This window comes from Typha latifolia, chromosome 14, assembly GCF_019914945.1.
Source record: "Typha latifolia isolate L0001 chromosome 14, TyphaL0001v2, whole genome shotgun sequence".
NCBI classification, from domain to species: Eukaryota; Viridiplantae; Streptophyta; class Magnoliopsida; order Poales; family Typhaceae; genus Typha; species Typha latifolia.
The window spans coordinates 6,864,432-6,870,431 of NC_133099.1; positions in this window are offsets into that span (position 1 = coordinate 6,864,432).

Below are 6,000 nucleotides of genomic sequence, written 5' to 3' on the forward strand. Positions count from 1 at the left end.
AAGTCAACCTTAGTTCAGCTTATCACCCCAAGACGGATGGCCAAACCAAGGTGGTGAATCGCAGACTAGAGCAATACTTGCAATGTTTTGTGGCGGACCGACAAAAGGACTGGGTCAAATGCCTTCCATGGGTTGAGTGGTCATACAATACCGCTCATCACTCTAGCATTGACATGACCCTTTTTGAGGCGGTTTATGAGCGCACTCCCCCTGTCTTGCATGTCTACAATAGACTTGCGGCGGTGGATCAGACTGAGCTCGACTTGGAACTTGCTGATCGAGATGAAACCTTCATATGACTCAAGATTCACCTAGCAACAGCCCAAAACTGCATGAAGTAGACTCATGGCAAAGGCCGGCATGAGCAAGAGTTTGAGGTGGATCAATTGGTGTTCATTTGAGCTCAACCGTACCAGCAATCCACGTTGAGGCCAATTTTGAACCAGAAGTTGGGTTACAAGTACTATGGTCCGTACCGAGTGCTACAACAAATCGATCTAGTAGCTTACCGGTTGGACCTACCTAAAGGGACTAGGATCCATCCGATTTTCCATGTATCGGCATTAAAGGCCCAAATCAAGGCTAACCATGTGGTGGGTTCGGCCTTGCCCGAACCAATGGAGGAAGATGGCCCAACTGAACCGGTCTAAGTCTTAGGCCGCAGGAGAAGACGCCATGGATCCAGATTGGAGACCGAAGTGCTGATCGAGTGGCTAGGCAAGCCCACTGACAAGTCTACCTGGGAGTGAGAGTCAGATATGATGGATTGCTTTCCAAATTTCAAACCTTGAGGACAAGGTTGTGGAAGCGTGGTGGATTGATACGATTCATACTTCACCGATGTCGTCTCGAGCATGGGTACACTTTAGGAGTGTCTTTGTTTCTTGTTTTACTGTTTAATTCTAAAATAATAATAATAATAATAATAATAAGTTTTCTGTATGTCGTGTTCGAACGCGGGTGGAGTGCGTTCGAACGCACTTGTGAATACTTACATTAGGTTCGCACATCTAGAGAGTGCGAATTGTGCATTCAAACGCACTGCAAATGCCTGCATCGTGTTCGCAAATCTAGAGAAGTGAGAAATATGTGCGTTCGAATGTGATCAGGCGTGTTTGAATGCAGTTGGCAAAAATGTATTATTTAGGGTTATTTTGAATTGTTTGGTTAGCCTCTAAAAGTGTGGATGGCAATCATGGAGTCATTATTAATGAATTGATTTTTTGCCTTGTCTCCTTCATTTTTTTTGCTCCCATTCTCTCGATCCCCGGCGACGCCGCTTCTAGCCTCCCTTGACTGGCCAATCACCCTAGTCCCTTACGGCGGCCCACTCCTCCCCCTTCTTCCAATCTATCCAACACTTGCCCTAACCCTTCCATCACCCATAACCCTTCCACCACCACTTATTCACTGGTGCTACCCCATTAACGCCGGTCCACCACCATCCATCATCATCTAGGATCTCGTGCTACCATCCACGAATCCTAAGACAGACCCCCTGATGTTCGTCCACTAATCGGATGATATCTCGAGATTCCTACATTCGATTCACCTAAAACTTAATTTGTTGGAAAGCTCTTTTCTGAGGCTACAACATATCAAAATCTCACGTCCATCCGACGACGGCATCGTTCAGGATCTATTTTTAAACTTCCGTATCAGATCCTGTCCAGATCTGAAAATCGAAATAGATCGAGCCTTGGCCCAAAAAGGAGAGATCGTAACATAAACAACTAAATGCAATAATAAATGATCCTAACTAAGTGTATCAGATTCTGAGAGGGAGAAGGAGGAGGGAGAAGGAGGAGGGAGAAGATGGCTCAAGCCTAGATAAAAACCAATTCCAATGTTCAATAATCCAAAGAGGCTATTTTTCCACATATTTGAAGGCTAGCCAAACATCCAAAAATCTTAAATAAATCTGTTACGATCTCGCCTCTGGCTATGGAGCTCTGATACCAGCTTGATACGATCATGCCTTTTTGGTGAAGGGTCGATCTCTTCCAATTCTTGATCTGGACTAGATCTGGCATGGAACTTTGAAATAAGATCCCTAAATATTCCGCCGTCGGATCGATGTGAAATTTTGATATATTGTAGGCCAGGAAAAGAGCTTTCCAAAAAATCAAGTTTCAGGCGAATCGGAGTTGGGGATCTCGAGATATCGTTCGTTTAGTGGACAAACATCAGGATGCTCTGTTTTAGATCCGTGGATGGAGGCACGAGATCCTAGGTAATGGTGGATAGTGGACCGGCGTTAATGTGGTGGCACCGGTGAAAAGTGATGGTGGAAGGGTTGTGGTTGGTGGAAGGATTAGGGCAAGTGTTGGATAGATTGGACGAAGGGGGAGAAGAAGGCCACCCCTAAGGGACTAGGGTGATTAGCCGGACGAGGGAGGTTAGAAGCGGCGTCGCCGGGGATTGAGAGAACGGCAGCAAAGAAGACGAAGGAGGCAAGGCAAAACTCAATCTCAATAATCAATAATCAATTTGGTTGCCTACCACATCCTTTTATAGGCTAACCAAGAACTCAAATTAACCCTAAAAACATAATTTTCGTCAACCGCTTTCGAACTCGCCCAACCGCGTTCGAATGCACCGAGTTCGCTCTTCTGGATTTGCGAACGCGATGCAGGTGTTCGAACACGCTATTGAACGCGCCTGTCGGTATTTGCGAACGTGATGCAGGCGTTCACAGTGCGTTCGAATGCACCGCGTTCGAACGCACAGTACATTCTCTTCACCACGTTCACAACCCCGTTCACAAACCGCGTTCGAACTCACTCCACCCACGTTCGAACGCGACTTACAGAAAACTTATTTTAATGGAAATTAAACACTAAACTATGAAATAAAAACACTCCTAAAGTGAATCCATGCTCGAGACGACGTCGGTGAAGTCCGAATCGTATCAAAATCCTATTACGACTCAACTTATCTGTCGTGCATTCGAACCCCCCCCCCGCACCCCCCGTCCCCCCGATTGCATTTGAATGGCTAAAACGCATTCTTTGTATGTGCAAACACGAGATTAGGTATTTGAATGCCATTCATTTGTGTTTGAAAGCACTTGCCATAAACTATTTTATTTTTCTAAAGCATAAAAAAAATGCTACAAATTAAGAATCGCAACAATCCACCACGCTTCCCTCACCTTGTCGTCAAGGTGCAAAGTGAGAAAAACGTTCCATCAATTCATCCTCCATCTCCCATGTTGCCTCATCACTGGGTTGACCCAACCACTCCATCAAAACCTCTCTCTCTAAGCGCCTGTCATGTTGCCGCTTACGCTTAGCCAATATCCGAATTGGCAAATTAATTTCCTGTTCTACAATCACCTCGGGCAAGTTAGTCTCCACAATGATATCAGGTCCCTTGCCTTCAAAACTAACACATGGAACACCGGATGAACTCATGTCCTCTCGGGTAAGTCCAATAAATATGCAACAGGCTCAATGATACGATTCGGACTTCACCGATGTCGTCTCGAGCATGGATACACTTTAGGGGTGTCTTTTATTCTTGTTTTAGTATTTAATTCATAGAAAAATAAGTTTTTTGTATGTCGTGTTCGAACGTGGGTGGAGTGTGTTTGAACGCGCTTGCGAACGCCTGCATCAGGTTCGCAAATACAGAGAGTGTAAAATGTGCGTTCGAACGCACATTCGAACGCTGCGTTCAAATGCACATGTGAACGCCTGCATCACATTCGCACATACAGAGAACACAAAATGTGTGTTCAAACGCGATCGGGCACATTCAAACGCGGTCGGTGAAAATCTACTATTTTATGGTAAATAATTGTCATTTTTGAATTGTTTGGTTATCCTCTAAAGGTGTGGATGACAACCATGGAAAAATTATTGAATGAATTGAATTTTGCCCTTGTCTCTTTCGTCTTCTTCTCTCCCGTTCTCTCGTTCCTCAGCAACGCCGCTTCTAACCCCCCTCGACCGGCCACTCACCCTAGTCCCTTAGGGGCGGCTCACTCCTCCCTTTTCTTCCAATCTATCTATCACTTTGCCCTATCCCCTACCATCACCCATAACCCTTCCACCTCCACGTATTCACTAGTGCCACCCCGTTACCGCTGGTCCACCACCATCCTTCATCACCTAGGATCTCGTGCCTCCATCCACGGATCTAAAGACAGACTCCCTGACGTTTATCTACTAATCGGACGATATCTCGAGATCCCACTATCCGATTCACCTAAACTAGATTTATTGGAAAGCGCTTTTCCTCGGCTACAACATATCAAAATTTCACATCAATCTGATAGTTGCATCTTTTGGGATCTATTTTCAAAATTCCATGTCAAATCCTGTCCAGATCTAAAAATCAGGATAGATCGAGCCTTGGCCTAAGGGGAGATCGTATCAAAGTTGGTATCAGAGCCACCATTTCTCGAACACATGCTTCCTATGATGACAACTAGAGCCATGGCTACACGACGAGATGAGGAAGACGAGATTTCCACAATAGAGGAGGGGGAAACAGTTGCGGGGACTTCCACCCGTGGAACCGCCCGACCAAATCTGAATACGGAAGAGCCTAGCATTCAAGCCATGTGTGGGTCTCATTCCGAACAAATGCCATCAACAACCAGATGATGATGGAGATGATGCGAAAATTACGGGCGACAAGGGAAACCATGGCGAACGGAAATGTACCATCGACCCCACGATGCAAGTCCACCCCCATGAACCCGCCGCAACCGGTTCAAAATTTGCACCTAGAAGAGCCTCTGCTGCAACCACCCTATGGGTAGAGACAAGCAAGGATGGTTCCACCAGGCCCAGTTGCAAGTGAGCCCATCCGACGAGCAAACCACTATAGAGATCGTCTTGGAGATCTAGATCCGTGGGCGGGGCAATATGAACTAGAATCGCGTCAAGTTAACCAAAATCGAAGGAGGGATCATCAACCATTCAGGTGCACCCTCCTCCGGTTAGACAGGGACTAGGATATGATCCAGATCGAGACAACGGTATCCGTGGGCAAATCGTGCGCCTCGAATTTCCTAAGTTCAAAGGTGGTGATCTGATCGATTGGTTGTATAGAGCAGAACAATTCTTCGCGTACCAGGGTACAGCGGAAGAATATAAGGTGACGCTTGCGAACTTCCACCTTGAAGATGTGGCACTTCATTGGTTTCGAGTAGCTAATGCCATGAGACGATTGAAACTTGGGCCAACTTTTGCACCGATATCACGCGATGATTTGGAGTGTCGAGGTATGAAGACTTCGATGCTCTCCTCTCAAAGACGGTGCAAAGGACCATGATTGGGGCATACCAAGAAGAATTTGAGAGGATAAGTAGCCAATGCCAACCCCCATGGACGGATCAGCAACTTCATAGCACTTTCATCTCCGGGCTGCGAGGAGATGAGGGCTTTAAGGCTTAGAACCTTAAAGGAGGCCTTTGAAGATGCAATACTCATGGAAGAAAAATATCGAGCCATGAAGTTACACTTCAAATAGAACTAGACGAGCCAAGGAAGCCGCAATCCAGCTCAACCAACCATAGCGGCAGGAAATGTTACTGGCATACCAAGAATTGCTGCTGTAATGGTGTCTCCTCGAGCACCCCTAAAGTCCTCCCAAGATGTGAAGTACGCACCTAGAGGTCTGGGACGAGCACTCACACCTGCTCAAATGGAGGAACGAAGAGCCAAAGGCCTATGCTTTCGTTGTGATAAGAAGTTTGTATCCGAACATCACTGCGCTAAACCGATGGGATCGGTGATGCTAATAGATGGATTGGAGGAGGTAGGGGATGAGATTCAACTAAAGATGAAGGTGTGGCTGGATAGCAAGGAGGAGTAGCTGAGGAGCAACACGTGGAGGACATGATAGCCAAAATCTCCCTCCACACCTATTCAGGGACAGCTGCGCCAAAGACTTTACGAGTGAATGGTGTAGTCAAGAAAACCATAGTGACAATCTTGATTGACACCGGGACCACACACAACTTCATTGATAAGAGGCTTCTTAGGA